Below are 18935 nucleotides of genomic sequence, written 5' to 3'. Positions count from 1 at the left end.
GAAAAACTACTGCTTAGAGCAAAAATGATACTACATTGTGGGAGTTAACATATGTAAAAATAAAAATAAATGTCAAAATTAGAACAAAAGAGGGGGAAAATTAAAATCTACTGTTGTAAGATTCTTACATTGTATGTGAAGGGGAATAATATTAATTCAAGGTAGACTTTGATAATTTAAGAATGCATATTGCAATGCCTAGAAAAATCTTTTTTTTTGTTTTTAGCATCCAAAATCTTTTTAATAACACGGTAGGATCTGGGGTTAGTTTTTGTAGCCACGGCTAGCCCATCGGCCTCTGGCACGCTCAAACTTCCAGCCCTTGGAGCATGTATAGGGTTTGGTGTGGCTATGCGGAGTTCCTGGGGCCTTGACAAAATGCCTGTACACCTTTCGGCCCTTGCAAGGACCAGAGAGGAGGACAGTGCCAGAGCCCTTGGGGGAGTCCAGGGCCAGCTTGTCGAAGATGAGGATCTTGCCCCTGGCCTTGAGGATGCAGCTCCGGGCTCAGCTGCTCACTCGAAGAGCACACACCTTCACTTTGGGCACCTCCTGGAACATGCTCATCATTGGTTATAGCCCCCACAACCACAGCTCTTTTGCCTTCCTGGCCAGGAAGCTTCATCTTTCAAATCATCCGGGAAAGGGACAGAGGTGGCCAGTTGGTGTGACCCATGAAAAACCTCTTCAGTACAACTTGATTGAAGGTGAAGTTGGTTCGTCTGGCCAGAAACCTGTACAGCTTGACCAACAGCCTTAGGTAGATGTCCTGGCTCTTGCACTCCTTGTGTGGAAACTTTCGGTCCTTGTTGTGCTGGATGTCAACTCCCATGATGGCTCCTCCTCCTTAGCCAGATCCAGAAAGAGAGAGCTAGAACAATCATTTAACAAGAGATGTAGATTTTTTTAAAAAACTAGATGAGATAAAAATAGAATACTAAAAATTCTCAAGAACCCAAAAGAAAAAGGAAAGGAGGGAAGAAATTTTTTAAATAACAAAGTGGAAAAACAGATATCTAATGGCAAAATGGTACTTTCAATCCAACCAAACCAATAATTATATTGAATGTAAATGAACTAAACACTTCAATTAAAAGACAAAAATTGGGCTTCCCTGGTGGCGCAGTGGTTGAGAGTCCGCCTGCCGATGAAGGGGACACGGGTTCGTGCCCTGGTCCGGAACTTGTGCTCCACAACGGGAGAGGCCACAACAGTGAGAGGCCCGCGTACCGCAAAATAAAAAAAGAAAAAAAAAGGCAGAAATTATCTGACAATAAAAGAGCAAGACCCAATTATATCCTTTTATAAAAAGACACACACTTTAAATATAAAAACACAGAGAGGTGAGGGATAAACTGGGAGATTTGGATGGACATATACACACAACTGCATATAAAATAGATAACTAATAGGGACCTACTGTATTGCACAGGGAACTCTACTCGGTTATCTATAATGACCTATATGGGAAAAGAATCTAAAAACAAGTTGATATATGTATATGTATAACTGATGCACTTTGCTCTAGAGCAGAAAGTAACACAACATTGTAAATCAACTATACTCCAATAAAATGTTTTTTTAAAAGATTTGGGGCAATTACAGTAATGACTGTAGATTAGATTAAAATATTGTATTAATGTTAAATATTCTAAAATTGCTAACTTTTTGGGTGACGTAAGAGGATATTCTTGTTCTTATGAAATGCATACTAAAACATTAAAGGGATAAAGAATCTAATGTATGTAATCTACTCTCAAACGGTCCAGAAAAAAAATGAATATAGCTAGAGGAAGGTAAGGCAGATTCTGCAAAATATTAAAATTTGATGAATCTGGAAAAAAATTCTTAAATAAAAATAAATAATAATATAAACACAGAGAGGTTAAAAGTGAAAAGATGCGCTAATTAAAAGAAAGGGTATATTAATATCAGTTGAAGTAGATTCAAGACAAGGAATACCACTAGAGGAAAGGAGGAAATTTTCATATGATAAAAAGAGTCAAATAATCAAGAAGACAGAACAATCCCAAATATGTATGCATCTAATAACAGAGCTTATGAACATGTGAAGCAAAAATGGACAGAACTAAAGATCTGTGTGTTTTACTGTATGTAAATTATATCTCCATAAAAACCTAGAGGGATTCCCTGGGCTTCCCTGGTGGCGCAGTGGTTGAGAGTCCGCCTGCCGATGCAGGGGACACGGGTTTGTGCCCCGGCCCGGGAAGATCCCACGTGCCGCGGAGCGGCTAGACCCATGAGCCGTGGCCACTGAGACTGCGCGTCCGGAGTCTGCGCTCCGCAACGGGAGAGGCCACAACAGTGAGAGGCCCGCGTACTGCAAACAAAAAAAACCATAAAAACCTAGAAAATATTTTTAAAAGACAGGTTATCTGGTACAGAAATAGGTCTGGGGCTCAAGGTCAAGACATTACCTGCAGTCAGAGTCCCAGAGGGTTGTCCCAGAACTCTGAAATCCCTCCTGCCTGCAGCCAGGGAGGAGCCCTGGCAGCTGGCTCAACACAGAGCCAATGGTCACAGAGGAGGGTAAGAAATCATACCTGTGACAGAAGCAAGAGACAAGGGCAGGGAGCTGGTCAGAGCTTAACAGACACCACTAGTAGGTAGAACATAGTGTAATGTCCTATCTCAGCCCTTTTATTTTCCTCATAATCCTTACTACAACTTGTAACCATTGAGTTTATCTATGTGTTATCTCAGTTGGTGTCCATCTCTCCCCTAACCTGTAAATCCCATGAGGGCAGGGACCATGTCTATCTTTTCCACCATCTTATCCTAAGCCCTGGGCACAGTGGCTGACATATAGGAAGGCCCTTGACAGTTGACATTGGATAAATGAGTGAATAAATGAATGAATGAGGACATAAAAGAAAGGGAATGAGAGAGGAGGGAGAGAGGAAGGGAGGGAAAGAAACAAAAAAGAGAGAGAAACAGGAAAAATCTATGTCCTACTCCCCCTAGAAGGGCTAAGGCAGTGTCACGAAGAATGGGAAGTCAACGTACAAACCCTCAGATCTCTTTTTCCATCCCAAAGTTTCCCAGGAACCCCTGCAACCCCTGACTAGGGGTTGCCCTGCTCCTATTCCTGTCCTGCCACCTGAGCCCCTGACCTCAGCAGGACCCTGAGGACCAAGGGTCTCAGTGGAGATCCTCTATGGCTCCTCCCAGCACGTTCTCTCTGACTTCAGTGTGTCCTGCACTAAATCAGACCTTTGTCTGCCAGAGCACAGTCTCAACTCCCCAGGACAGGAATCGACAGTTCCTAATTTGCTGCCTCCCTACCCCATCTCCACAGTAGGCCATTTCCCAGACAATAGCCATTGTCACTGCCTTTGTGCAGGCCCAGGCATCCTGAAATTGAGTCTCCAATCTCCTCACAGACGTGCACAGGAAATGGAAAATCCATGCCAGTCCCTGCTGGCACACCGGCAGTTGATTCCAAAGCACACAGGACCACTGCTCCCCGGGGTGCAGAGTGGACAGATAAATAACTTGAGACAGGCTGAGCAGAGGGAGATCTAACTCCCATGACCAGCCCTCCAGGGTAGGATCAGCACCTTCCTGGGAGCTGAGGACCCCCACAATCCCCTACTAGTAGCACCACTCACAGCAGGACCTGATCAGCTAGGGTCATCCCTGGAAAACCTAGGGACCCCAGAGTTCCAGAGTCCTATTTATAAGAAGGCCTCCTTGCTTCCTGGCAGAACAAAGGATTCAAGGAACTAGCAATCCTCAGAGAGGAAGATTGACCATAGATGCTCCCACCCTTTGAAAGCGCAAAGGCAACCAGCGGTAGGAGAAACCCCTCCTTTCCATTCCTCAAAGGGCAGCCTGCAGATGCTTCTGACTCATGCTTTAAAAACTCTGACTATTGGTCCACAGCTGCATTAACCATAATCCTAAATATTTCGAGACAATCAGGGAAATTTTATTTTGAACTTGGTATTAGACAATACAAAGGATCTTTTTTGTTGTTAATTTTGTTAGGTGAGATAATGCCTTGTTGTTATGTAAGAAAACATCGATTTTTTTAAGAAATGTATCCTGCAGGATTATAATGATGCAATATTCAAGATTTGCTTTAAAATACTTTACTACAGAAAAATGAAAGAAGGAAAACTATCATAAGGCAGAATCCAGGTTTAGCAAGATAAGATGCTATGATTGATTAAAGATGTCTGCCCTAGGCAGGGGATATGCAGCAAGGGCAGGAAGTGGAGGGGAGTACAGGATATCAGCTACATATTTGCCATCCTGACTGGCCCTTTGTCTGTCAGACAAATGTCCACTTTGCCTTTCAGGCCTGCTTCAAAGAATACCTTAGTTATGTATTGATTAACTGGGAGTTAATACGTTCTTACACAATTCAGTCTCTTTTTTTTTTTTCTGTTTCTGCTCTAAGACAAGCCAAAAATGAGAGCCAACAGGGCCTTGGCCTAACAATTGCTATCATTAATTAACTTTTATATGAAAGTACTGATTTTATATTTTAGATTCAGCTAAATGACTTCCCATTTCCTTACTTCCCAGCAGGAAGTGATATTAATAACTGTAATTTATTGGAGGCCCACCATTGTGCCAGGCTGTGTGACAAGCGCTACACACACATCACCTCATTAATCATCACCCGTGAGCTAGGACTGTGTTACCCCCGCATTTCAGGTCCAAGTTGGAATCATTCGCACAAGGTCATACAGAGGATACACAGTTGAGTCAGGCTCTCTGATAGCAAAGGCAGTGCTGGAACGTTGTAAGTTCCCACCTCCCACTGAACGCCTGGACTAGGCTCTTATAAATTTTTTAGCCACAAGAGAGCCGGGACTTTGTGGATGAGAAGGCCAGAGAGAAAAGAGGAGATCAAGTTCCAAAGCTCAGCTGCTGAGAGCCGGTAACCCCGGGGGAATCTCTGCTCTAAACAAGAGAGGGAAAGAAGAAACACCATCTGCTAAGGGCTTTCCCCAGCCCCCCATGGAACCCCTCTCCTCCTGGTGCTCAGAGCAGCTACTCAGAAGCCACCAGGGAGGGACTCCCTGCTGTGAAGGTTCCAGGTGGCTAGGGCCACTTCCCTGAAAACTCAGCCCTCTCTGGGGCCAGCATTCTGTGTATTAGCAAAATGATGGGTGAAAACTTGGGGATTCAATCAATGAAATCGGGGAGACAAATTTGGGGTTCCTTTAACATAATTCTAATTGGATGCAATCCTTAGCTCAGGGTTTTCTTATTTCACAACGGCCATTTGAATCAAAACTTTTGTGTGTTGCTAACATATATATATGGAATCTAAGAAAAAAAATGTCATGAAGAGATTAGTGATAGGACGGGAATAAAGCACAGACCTACTAGAGCATGGACTTGAGGATATGGGGAGGGGGAAGGGTAAGATGTGACGAAGTGAGAGAGTGGCAGGGACATATATACACTACCAAATGTAAATTAGATAGCTAGTGGGAAGCAGCCGCATAGCACAGGGAGATCAGCTCGGTGCTTTGTGACCACCTAGAGGGGTGGGATAGGGAGGGTGGGAGGGAGGGTGGTGCAAGAGGGAAGAGATATGGGAACATATGTATATGTATAACTGATTCACTTTGTTGTAAAGGAGAAACTAACACACTATTGTAAAACAGTTATACTCCAATAAAGATGTTAAGAAAAAAAAACTTTTGTGTGAGTTTGGTTTTTTCTGTGGGTTTTGAATTTTTACCAGTAACTAAATATCTTACCTGCCATGCTGTGGGAGGGGTGTGCCATCCACACAAAATGCAAAATTCCAATGTGGGCATTACACATCTGGCTCATGCAAAGAATCTGATATTCTAACTGAAATGATATTTATTTAGAAAGAAGGAAAGGTTGGTTGCTTTTCTCTAATTCTCTGTGGTTTTCTGCTTCTGTTCCCCCCGCCCCCTTAAAAAAGGACTCCAAGGTTTTCCCAGGAGTCAGTGAGAATTGCTGTAATAATTTGGTGGTGGAAGTTAGTGAATGTAATATGAATGAGTTCAAACTTAAGCAGGTCAGGGATTTCAGCTGAAATGTTGGGAATGAGGCTTTAGCTCGTGGGAATTGTCCAGTTTGAACTGGCTCAGTGAGTAGGTCCAATTGCAGTATTGGGTACAGTACAGATAACCTGCTGCATTGAAATGCTGTACCTGCATTTGTGTGGGTTGTGGTCTTTGATATCCTTCATTGGCTATATGGCTCTCCATTAAGAATTTGGGAAAATACTGAACTAGAGAAACAAATGGTTAAGACATTAGTTTGTCCCACAACTATACTCAAGGTCTTAAAAATAAGCCCCCCATGCTCCCAAATTCTACAGCCTTCCAAAAATCGTCCTTCCCCTTAAAATCTGGGTAGCGATAGTCTGAGTCCCCAAACGGCTTAACTGTAAGAAAGACTCACACTTTCTCAGGTTCTCTCCCCAACGATCTCTGAAAACCCCTGAGGAATACTTCCATGTCCCAGGTCCCATGTCCCCTCAAAGCAACCCTGGTTGTTGCTAGAACATTAAGCAGCTGTCTGACTTCTGGTCAACTTGTTCCTTCCTTCCTGTGTTCATTTCTCTGGATTATTTCTGCTCTCTTAAAAGTCCCATCCCAAATTCCCCCCAAGCACAGAAACCAGATTGTAAACCAGATGGTAACATTTAACAAAATTTTACTGAAGCCTTAGGGGGAGCAAAAGGGAATTACAGTGCAGAGGGCTATCTCCCCCCTTGGGCTCCATTGGGCTGCATCGCTGGAACCACCAGCTCCCTTTCCACAACAGAATTGTTTGTCTCTATCTTCCCTACATTAGTTAAGATCCTCACCCCCATCCCAGTCTCCTCTGGGGTCCAGCAAGAGGGGGTCAAGGTGGGTGTGGGTCGGAGGAGGAAGACTTTTGGTCTCTGCTTCCCATGATCTGCAGACATGCTAACTCAACCCAAAGTGAAGACATAGCCTTAACACCATCCTGAAGAGCAGCTGAATTCCTCACTGCTTCCAAGATGCCATTTCAGCAAAGAATGTTTCGCCTTATAGCTGTGAAACCGAAAGTCCCATGAAAGGATTTGTCTTAAATTTGGACGTAATTTGCCCTCAAAGTTATATACAAGTCTCCCCTTGTTGAAACAGAAATTCACTCGTTTTTAAAACTGAACCCTATCTGGTCACTCCTTGTCATCAATACTGGGGTTTGCCTTTATAATTTGGAGGTTATCAAACACAGCAGCCAGGAAGGACTGTAGTGCCTAAACTACTCTCTGTCTTTGTGGTCTGTCCTTTCACACCTAAGTCTTCCCAACGGGGACATCCTGTATGTGTGCCCCTGTGCTCCAGATATGGCTCTTTACATGATGCTACCCTGCTGGGTCCAGGGTCCCAGGAGGAATGAACAGATTTCGATCAGGCTGGTGACACAAACTAAAGAAAAGGCCTTTGAGCGGTGCTGGAGCAGCATGTATGGTCTAAGGAGAAACAACACAAGAAGTGGAACTGTCTGTGACAAAAGGTAGGACAATGTAACAGAGTTTGGCCCACATTGAAAGAAGAGTGCCAGGGCAAAGCTCTTGACAGCACCCCAAAGCCAGCATCTTTTTAGCCTCTTCTTTGTGTTGTTGTATTGTGTTATGCTCACAGGGGACCTGGCCTTGGTGTTCCTCTAGGGTAAAGTATGAGTTTTTCCTTTTTAAAACCTTTCAGATTCTTTGTCCTGATGTGTCTTAATCTATACTTCTCAAACTAGGGCATATTCTTTCCTTCCCCGGGGATATGTAGCAGTGTGCTAGAGGTGCAGGAAATCACAGAACACTGCACACATCCATGGCATGTGGATTTAACTAAAAAATGGCTGGGGGTGCCATTTTGAATTTTTGCACTTTTACATGTCTTTTTCACAAGGCAAAGTCGGCAGCCTCCTGCTTTTCCATTTCATGTTATTTTATGTTTTTTTCATGACAGCTTGGAGATTTTTTAAATGTTTAATCAAAGGAATGCATTTGAGGGCTTCCCTGGTGGCACAGTGGTTGAGAGTCCATCTGCCGATGCAGGGGACGCGGGTTCGTGCCCCGGTCCAGGAAGATCCCACGTGCTGCAGACCGGCTGGGCCCGTGAGCCATGGCCCCTGAGCCTGCGCGTCCGGAGCCTGTGCTCCGCAACGGGAGAGGCCACAACAGAAAGGCCCACGTACCGCAAAAAAAAAAAAAAAAAAAAAAAAAAGTAATGCATTTGAACATAGTTTTAAAATCAAATCATACAAAAAGCTTCTCATGAAAAATCATAATGCCCTGCCCTATTCCACCCCATCCCCAGACTAGCTGCCCAGATGTAATGACTTATAACTCTTTATAACTCTCGCAGTTGTTTTTTCTACTAGCTCCCTCCACGTGTCTAAATAATATGTTTAAACTGTTATCTATTGATCCATACATTTCAGACATTCTCTACTGATTTTGAATTATGATGGATGTCGGTTTGGCTCCTTTATTCCACCAATCTGTATGGTCCCCTCCAGCTATTTCACAATTTTTAGTTAAATAATTGGTGTTGTAAAATAGACATTTGCTGGTTGTTGGCAACCTAACCTCCATTCTCTTTCCTCTTTTAACCGTACCTTGATTTCCATTTGGGTACCCACTGTTCCCCTACACAGTCACCACTTTCCTTGGAAACTGACATGATCTCTGGCTACAGGGTTGGGCCCTGACTGGCTAAACCCCATCCCCCAAGCTACAGTGACTGATCAAGAGAAGGCATGTAACCCAATATTGACCAATGAGATGCTTTCTGGAGGAAACTGGGACAGAATTTCCTTGTTTTTCTGCAGAAGTCCCTAGGGAAGTATTCTCTCCCTGATGGACTGAACCCTAGAAACCCCTAGAGGGTACTGGAAGCTACCTTGCACCCATGAAGAAAGCCGGTATTACTTTGAATAGATATTGCCAAGGGGAATGATGGAAATTAAAGATTTTAGAGAGCTCCTGAATCAAGCCTCATCTGGAGCCTAAACTACCTTCTAAGTTGCCAATCATGTGAGCAAAATACTGAAATTCCCTTTATGGCTTAAGCCACTTTGAGTTTTCATTTACTTGCAAAGGAAAAACTTCTCACCAATGTAAGGGTTTGCAACACTATGATCACACAGCAAATTATTTGTGGTTTCACTGCAGAGCTGAGCAGTGTACAATTACATATCCTTTCATGTACACACTTTTGGGTAGTTTTTAAAAATTAGTACTTTCACTTGCAAAATTTTCCATATGCATATTCTTAATTCTTTCCACATACTCATCTCCAACCTCCTCCTCCGCACCCAGCTGGTGGTCCTCTCTGCTGTCAGCCTGTACCTTCTTTCTCTTCAGTGTTTTCCTGAATTGCATCCCTTATTTCCTGGGTGCCATGACATCTCCTCTTTTGGATTACTCAGGATTTGCTGGGACATATTCTTAATGTTTTCTATGAAAGAGTTTTAATCAGGCAAGTTGTCTGTGGATAGGTGAAGATGTCTTAATTCTGCCCTCACACTGAACTGATAGCCTGGCAAGGTATAAAACTCCTGGTTGAAAAGTATATTCCATAAAGTTTTTGATGCTATTGTTCAGCTGCTTTCTGGTACCCAATGTTGCTACTGAGAAGTCTGATGTCATTCTGATCCTAGTCCTTTGCATATGAATTCTTTTGTATTGTTTTATATTTGGAAGCTTTTAGGGAATCTCCTAATCCCAGGTTCTAAAACCTCTCTATGATGTGCCTTAACATGGGTCTCCCTTCTCTCATTCTGATGTGTCCTCTTTAGGAAGTGCGCCTTTTTAATCAGGAGGCTGGCATCCTTCATTTGGGAATTTTTTTTCATACAGCTTTTCCTCTGTTTCCTTCCCTGTTTCTTCTCTTCTTTCTTCCTGGAAACTTCTTAGACAGAGGTGGGATTTTTAGGGTTTATTCTTTATGTTTCTTCTCACTATCCTCATATTTTCCAAAGCTTTGTCTTTTTGTCTTATTTCCTTGACTTGGCCTTCCACCTATTTTTATTTGAACTATCATTTTATTTCAATGAGATCTTTATAGTATCTTGTCCTTGTTTTAGAGATGCAATACCTTCGCATTGCTCTCTGAGAATATTTATTAGAACTGGGTTGGTGGCAGTTTTGGAAGTTTTCTTCTGTTTGCTATATTATCTCTGCTTCTCCCAGATTGCTTTATTCAGTTTTGCTTTTTTACTTTGGTTTCTCTCTTTCAGGATGAAGGCTTTCCTCATTTGTCTGGTGACATTTGATTGTCTGTCTGTGTTTAAAAACTGACTGAAAATTCAGAGACCTGGCAAGATTCATGCACAGCAGGCTTATATTAGGGTGGTGAGGAAGGAACCTAGCCATTGCATGGGTGGATTCCCCAAATCATGGAGGTCTTTTCTCCAGGGAAATTCAGTTTCTCCAGAGAAAATCCTTCTTCTTTCCTATCTTTTTGGGGATTAAGCTGGTCTGCACACTAAGCAGAGAGAGGTAAGGCTGATGGTAGAATTATTTCACCTGTAGACCTTCAGTTAATTTTGCTGAACCTCAGTTCCAAATTTCTTGGGTTTAATTTCTCCAAATAGTCTTTGGAGACTTCTGTGTACTGGCATTATGTACACAGAAGTGGGAAATTCAATGATTTATTCCACATTGAATCCTCAACAAATCCTCCAGTTTGTAATTCCACCCCTCACCCCCAGCCTGCTCAGTAACCAGTGCCTCTTCATCCTGGGCCATCCAGAATTCCATAGGATGAGTCAGCTCTCTTCTCATTCACATCCCACTCTGCACACAGTGGATATTGAGGGCTTTTGTGTTATGTAGATAGTGGCTAGAAAATAAGTAGTTTTTGTTTTTCCAGGAGCCCAATTGTATTAACAACATAGTTAGGGACTTCCCTGGTGGTCCAGTGGTTAAGACTTCGCTTTCCAATGCAGGGGGTGTGGGTTCAAACTCTGGTTGGGGATCTGGGATCCCACATGCCTCACAGCCAAAAAACATAAAACAGAAGCAATATTGTAACAAATTCAATAAAGACTTTAAAAATGGTCCACATCAAAAAAAAAAAAACACAATATAGTTAAAATAATATTAGGGTTAGATATTGCTAAGTGATCAGGGAAAGGGAAAAGACCGTAGAAAGCACAGTTAGCACTGACATCACTGGCCCACGTGGCTAGCCCAGGATAACAGAGAAAGGAAGACTATAGGGTGGAATCTGCTCAAAGGTCACAGAAAAATGCATACCTAGATGTTTTAAAGTAAATTTGTCATCTTTTCTTTTTAACCTTTAACAGATAAAAGTTAATTATACAGATCATTTAACTTCCTAACAAAAATATACTCTGTTAAATATTTTATTTTCAAGATGTGGGAATATGCTTATTTCAATATCCTGCTGCAATGAATTCCCAGGGAACCCCCAAATTCTGGATCATATGGCTTTGGTTTCATTCTTCTTTTATCATTTCATAACACAATGATTTAAAAGTTATATCTTCAAATGGGATTATGGATCAAAACAGGAAAGCTGGAGCATTAGTTTGAAATTAGTGAAATATTCCAGCCAGATAATGAGGAAAATTCAGAACTCCAAAGCATCAAGGGTTGTGGTAACTTTGTTCTAACCGCTGAAGTTCCCCACGAAGATTTGAGGATTATCAAGATGTTACCACAATGTAGTAGCAATTGGGGGGGAAGTGCAGGATGGCTTAAAGCTATTTTAAACTTGAGTTTTATTGTTGTGAACTGCAATTGAGCCTAAAGTTTAGCATCTCTGTTTCAGGAAAACCTGGAGCAATAGCTGTGTGAAACCATCACTCTTGAAGTGACATTTTAAATCCAATATACAACCTATTAAGAAAGCTAAATTTAAAATTAGTGACAATACCAAGCACCAAATGCTGATGAGGATTTCTCATACATTGCTAGTGGGAATATAAAATGTCACAGCCATCCTGGAAAATAGTTTGGCAGCCTCTTAAAGCACTAAACATACACTTACCGTTTGACCCAGCAATCACACTCTTAGGCATTTATCTCAGAGAAATGAGACTTACGTCCACATAAAAACCTGTACTTGATTGTCCACAGCAGGTTTTTTGTAAAAGCCAAAGACTGGACACCACCAAAATGTCCTAAAATCGGCTAATGGTTAAACAAACATCTACACCATGGAATACTACTCAGCAATCCACAAGAAAGGGACTGTCAACACACACAACAACCTGGATGGATCTTGAGAGCATTATGCTGAGTGAGAAGAAAAGCCAGTCACAAAAGGTCACATACTGTATTATTCCATTTATACAAAATTCTCAAATCACAAAATTACAGAGGAGGACAGATTAGTGGTTGCGAGGGGTTGGGGAGGGGGAGAGGTGTAGACAGGACAGTGGATAGGAGAAGAAAGGGAGAGCACAGAGGATCTTTGTGGTGATGGAACAGTTCTGTATCATGATTGCAGTTGTGGTTATATGAATAATACATGTGATAAAATTGCATAAATATACACACATAAGTGAGGGCATGTAAAACTGTTAAACTCTCAGTAAGGTTTGTGGATTGTAACAATGGTTTTGTTACAATGGTTTTCTGGTCTTGATATTGAACTGTATATAGTTACATATGACCACGTCTTTGAAAGAACCTGGATGAGGGGTACAGGTGATCTCTATATGTTATTTTTGCAATTTCCTAAGAATCTATTGTTTATTTTTATTTAGTTATTTATTTATTTTTATTGTAGTATAGTTGATTTACAATGCTATGCCAATCTCTGCTGTACAGCAAAGTGACTCAGTTGTACACATATATACATTCTTTTCCATTATGGTTTATCCCAGGAGATTGGATATAGTTTCCTGTGCTATACAGTAGGACTTTGTTGTTTATCCATTCTAAATGTTATAGTTTGCATCTACCTACCCCAAACTCCCAGTCCATCCCTCTCCTTCCCCAAAGCTTTTTTTTTTTTTTTTTTTTGCCACGCTTCATGGCTTGTGGAATCTTAGTTCCCCAACCAGGGATTGAACCAGGGCCCTCAGCAGTGAAAGTGCCAAGTCCTAACCACTGGACCACCAGAGAATTCCCTAAATCTATAACTATTTCAATTAATCCCAACTGAGTTAGAGAAAACAGAAGGTCTGTAGTGGCCCACATTAAGCAAGAGCCCATCAATACATGGCACAGTCACCAGTCAAACATGCTACAAAAGGAAGGATTAGGAAAGAGAGGAGGAACTGAGGGAGGAGGCAGAAAAGAGGAAGGTAGAGGAAAAGACAAAAATGATGGTAAAATATTAAATATCCTGACAAAGTAAGCAAAACTCAGACAAAGACTTCAACATGGAAAAAGTATAACTCAAAAAAATAAAAGCATATTTCCCATCAGTGGTGAGTGTTACAGATCTTAATTAGAGTAAGAATCAATAAAATAAGAGCTTAAAGATGAGACTAAATAGCAGATTTGGATGAAAAGGGAAAATGAGAAGCTGAGGGGAAAAAAATCAAGATTCAAAACAACAACATGAAATCTAACAAATAAATTAGAAAGAAGAAGGAATGGAGCTTAAATTTTAATTAATAACATGAAGAAAAAAATTATCCCAGGACAATAAGAGAAGAAAAACAAAAAGTTTAGAGCAAAAATGCATCAAAAGAAGAACGATTTTGTCCATGACATAAAGAACCCAACACAGGTAAGATAGAGCTAACTCAGAGATATAATACAGAAAAAAAATCCCTGAAATAAAAGAACCAAATTTTCAGATTGAAAATGCATATCATATACTACGGGGAAAACTGTTACAGAATATACAAACAGAGACACAATCTAGTTAAATTATTGAACTTCAAAGGTGAATAAATAACTCTACAGGCATTCAGAGAGATAAAACAAGTCACCTCCAACTGCTCATAGCAACTTCAATGCCAAATAAAATGGAGAGGTAGCTAAAAAAGAAAAATCTGAGGGAAAGAATGTAAGCATAAGAATATTATACCCAGGCAAATTATCATTCAACTATAAAGGCAATCAGCTGACATTCTCTAACATGAGAAAACTCAGGGAGTATAGTACCTCTGAATCCTTCCTGAAAAAATACTCTGTTGAAATTCAAGAACACAAGAAGGAATCAAAATACAGAGTATGGAGATGGCAACTTTGAAAAAGCCCCATGGTGAGCACCAAATTCATATAAATAGTGAACAATAACGTAAATGGTCCATAATATCTACTTTATAAATCTGGACAAAGAAAAAATAGTAAAGCAATTAAAATCAAGGGGTGAGGGAAGAGGTTGAGAAAAAGTGTGAGGTGCTAATTACCTTATCTAAAATGTGATAAGACTTCTGTCCACAAAATTTTAAAAACAGGATTATGTAAGTAAGATCTACATAATGGCTCCCATCTTTTAAAGATTTCCATATATTTCTTAATCTAAAAGGCACTTTAGGAACTTGTATATCTCAGAGTAAGGAAATATTTATCTGAAGCTTAGCATGTCTTCAGTTTCCCTTCAGTTATTTTTCTGTTGAATTAAAATAAAATTAATTTTTATTTTTATTTTATAATAATATGTACAATATAATCCCATTTCTATAAAATTATTTCTATCAACCCATTTTTTTCTGTCTCTCATATGCAGAGAGAGATAGTTGGAATAGTATCTAAAGTATTAACACTACTTATTTCTGGCTAGTAGGATTTGGGATGATTAGTTGCTCTTTAAAAAAAAAAAACTTTTCTATAGTGCTTCAACTTTTAAATGAGGGTATATTACTTTTATGAAATGACAAAGTTACTATTTTAAAATAATAATAAATTCACACAGGTACATTTTAAATAATAATTGACAGATTTTTTTTGCAACTTGAAAAAAGAGAAAAGCCACCCTCTGGTGAAAAATCGCAATCAATCAAGCAAATTTAAAAAGTGTCTAAAGCCTCCTTCAAGGTCAGTTTAAAAATCATCTTGGGTGCTTGCTCCGGCAGCACATATGCTGAAATTGGAACAATACAGAGAAAATTAGCATGGCCCCTGTGCAAGATGACACACAAATTCATGAAGCATTCCATACTTTGATCCAGCAATTACACTTCTGAGTACATAAACAAAAGAATTCAAAACAAAGTCTCGAAGAGATAGTTGTACATCCTGGTCTATAACAGCATTATTCACAATAGACAAAGGTGGAAGAAACCCAAGTGTCGACTGATGGATGAATGGATAAACACAATGTGGTATATACATATGATGGAATGTTATTCAGACTTAAAAAGGAGCTCAGTAAAAAAGAAGGAAATCTTTTCACATGCTACAACATGGATGAACCCTAAAGACATGCTAAGTGAAATAAGCCAGTTTCAAAAGGACAAATAAGGCATGATTTCACTCATATGAGGTACCTGGAGTAGTCAAATTCATAGACACAGAAAGTAGAATGGTGGTTATTAGGGGCTGGGAGGACAGAGGGATTGAGATTTATTGTTTAATTGAGTATAGATTTTCAGTTAGGGAAGATGAAAAATTTCTGGAGATGGAGGATGATGATGGTTGTACAACAATGTGAATGTACTTAATGCCATGAAATGTACACTTAAAAGAAGGCTAAAATGGTAAATTTTATGTTATGTATATCACATTTTATTTTTTTTGCAGTACGCGGGCCTCTCATTGCTGTGGCCTCTGACGTTGCGGAGCACAGGCTCCGGACGCGCAGGCTCAGCGGCCATGGCCCACTGGCCTAGCCGCTCCGCGGCATGTGGGATCTTCCCGGACCAGGGCACGAACCCGTGTCCCCTGCATCGGCAGGTGGACTCTCAACCACTGCGCCACCAGGGAAACCCTGTATATCACATTTTTGTTAAGATCACCCTGAAAGGAAAAGCCCACGTAATTGGGGAGGGGGAGAGAAGATGAGGGACTGTAGATATGACTGAAGGTTTTGTGTCAAAAGAGGCAGCCAAGCTAGAAAAAATGTCCTTATAGACTGAACTGTAAAATAATACATTTTATTTTTTAAAATATTTAATTAATTTATTTATTTGGTTGGTTGCGCAGGTTCTTAGTTGCAGCAGGTGGGCTCCTTAGTTGCGGCTCACGAGCTCCTTAGTTGCGGCTTGCCAGCTCCTTAGTTGTGGCATGTGAACTCTTAGTTGCGGCATGCATGTGGGATCTAGTTCCCTAACCAGGGATGGAACCCAGGCCTGCTGCATTGGGAGTGCAGAGTCTTAACCACTGCACCACCAGGGAAGTCCCAAATAATGCATTTTAATGTGTTCAAAAAGGCATGTTTGAGCAGCCAGTCTGGAGACCAAGGTGAAGTGGGTTCTTTAACTTTCAGTCATGTGACTGAACAGATGTTGATGTTTAGAGCATTTTATTAGTCTTTGTTTACAATGTTTATAACGATGATGCCTATAAGATGTTCAATGCAAATTTCCTGACGTGAAATAACTGGTTAAGAAAATTTTAACAAGATAATATGAGCTTCTGAGCAAATCACGGTATCGGTTGGAGAAAGTGAACAGATGGAGGTAAAATTCTGCACAATTGCAGAAGTGGCAGGAGTGGGTTCGGACACATCCTGAATGAGGCAGAACCGTTGCCTCAATTATGGTAATGTTTCCCCTCAAAGGGTCTGCCTCTTGATTCCCTTAGTAGTCTCAGTGGGGAAGCAAAATGGGTAAATTTTGTAATAAGGAGCGGTTTGAATACTTATCTTGTGGAGAGTGCCTTGAAAAGTTTGTCCTAACTCACTAACATATGCCAGTTTTGCAAGGAGAGCTGATGGTCAGTGTTTCTGAGACATCAAAACCTAGTGTGTGCATGCCGCAACTACTGAAGCCTGCATGCTCTAGGGCCCATGTGCCATAACTACTGAGTCCACATGCTACAACTACTGAAGACCACACGCCTGGAGCCCATGGCAACAAGAGAAGCCACTGCAATGAGAAACCCACGCACTGCAACAAAGAGTAGCCCCCACTCAACGCAACTAGAGAAAGCCTGCACACAACAATGAAGACCCAATGCAGCCAAAAAAAAAAAAAAAACCTAGTGTGAAAACATCAATGAGTTGGATGAATTTGCTTTTCCCCCTTCATGATAAAGTGACTCGTAAAACCAGCTTATTGAGCAAGTTTCTTTTTTCAAGGTTGAACCTACTCATTCAAAATCTGTAAGGTCAAACTATGGAGGTACTCTATTAATTATCACACCAAGGCCTGGAATTAATTATGGGGATGCTCTGAACTTCAGGCAAACTGGCTCTCCAAGTTGCTGACATAGCTTTAGGGCAAAGTAATCAAAGTGCCCCAACATCTGCAAAAAAGCTTGATCTGATTTTTTCTTCCTTTCTTCGGTCATTGTCTTAGTAAGTGAGATTGGACTTCTGCTTCCAGAAAGATGGTGTAGACATACTTTTCCCTATCCCTCCTGCTAAGTATAGCTGAAACCCTGGACATTATATGCAAAACAAACATAAGACTCTGAAAGGTGGAGAGAAGATGACAAGCTGGCTAGGGACTTCAGGACCCAAGGAATGACTCGGGTGAACTCCCTGGATTTTCTTTTTGCCTCATATAACTCACTGGGTGTTGGAGAAGCTGGCAGCCTAGGAATGTCAATGGGTGAAGATAAAAGAAACCTTGAGAAAAGTCTGCTCTCTTTAGACAAAGGATCAAGAAAGGTCAACCTAGCAAGACAGAAAACTTCTAGAGAATAACTGCTCTACTCCAACCAAACATCAAAGAAAAAGTTTAGCCCCATTCCCATGCCCACCAGCAAAGGATGAGTGGGGAGCCTAGACTTTCATCCTCATCAGATGATAATGAGGGGTTCAACCCTCTCCTATCTCCCTCTGGGTGTCAGAAAAGGTCAAGTGGAGAACTGGGACCTTCACCCCCACTAAGTGGTAATGAGTCTTCTCTATGCTGTGTCATTGGAGATAACATGGGCAGCCTGGATTTCTGCCCCCACCCAGCTGTATCAAGGTGCTCCTCCACCTTCCTGCAGAGTTGGTGTCAGAGAGACCTAGTGAAGAGTCAAAACTTTCACCACCATCCAGAATTAATGAGGCCTCTCGACCACCACCATGACCATCACCACCACCACCAACCACATCATGTTAGTGGAGGCCACATGGGGAGCAGAAACAAGGCACTTCTACCTCTTCCAGACGAGGTGGTATCAGTAAAGACCTTGTGGGGAGCTGGAACTCCCACCCCCACACCATGGTAACAAGTAGTCCTTCCCCCACTGTGATGTCAATGTATGTTGAATGGGGAACCTGAACTTTCATCCCCACCTGACAGTAACAGTATAGTACTCTCTTTCCCCCATTAGAGCTGCGTCAGATGAAGCCAGCTAAAATAGATCATTGAAATAAGATCCAGACTCTCATAACAAACTACCCAAAATGTCCAGGTTTCAATTAAAAAATCACTTATCATACCAAGAACCAGGAAACTTTCAACTTGAATGAGAAAGATAATCAACAGATGCCAACACTGAGATAACAGATGTTAGAATCATCTGACAAGGATTTTATAGCAGCCATCATCATAACAATGTTTCAACAAACAATTACAAATGCATCTGAAACAAATTTTGTAAAAAAAAAACAACTCAGCAAGTAAATAGAACATATAAAGAAGAACAAAATGGAAATTTTAGAACTGAAAAATACAATAACTAAAATTTTTAAATTCAGTGGATTGGCACAATAATGGAATTGAGAGAACAGAGGAAAGAGCCAGGGAACTTGCAAAACAATAGAAATTACCAGATCTGAACAACAGAGAAAATAGACCAAGGATAAATTAATAAAAAAGGAACATAAGCTCAGGGTACTGTGGAACTTTAGTAAAAGATCTAACTTTCATGTTATCAGAGTCCTAGAAGGAGAGGGAAAAGTAGGTGG

General features: G+C 41.0%; 1 non-coding gene and 1 pseudogene across 1 annotated transcript; one reads left to right on the top strand and one right to left on the bottom strand.

Moving 5' to 3' along the window:
• Positions 1-216: 216 nt before the first annotated feature.
• On the bottom strand, positions 217-832 carry LOC131766877 (large ribosomal subunit protein eL18 pseudogene; annotated as a pseudogene).
• Positions 833-14987: 14155 nt separating this feature from the next.
• Positions 14988-15093, top strand: LOC131746726 (U6 spliceosomal RNA). The gene has a single exon (XR_009332625.1). It is a non-coding gene; the product is annotated as a U6 spliceosomal RNA (small nuclear RNA).
• The last annotated feature ends 3842 nt before the right edge of the window (positions 15094-18935 follow it).

Source organism: Kogia breviceps, chromosome 1, assembly GCF_026419965.1.
Source record: "Kogia breviceps isolate mKogBre1 chromosome 1, mKogBre1 haplotype 1, whole genome shotgun sequence".
Classification (NCBI taxonomy): Eukaryota; Metazoa; Chordata; class Mammalia; order Artiodactyla; family Physeteridae; genus Kogia; species Kogia breviceps.
Note: the sequence above shows the minus strand (reverse complement) of the source record. Positions and strands in the feature narration are given on the sequence as shown.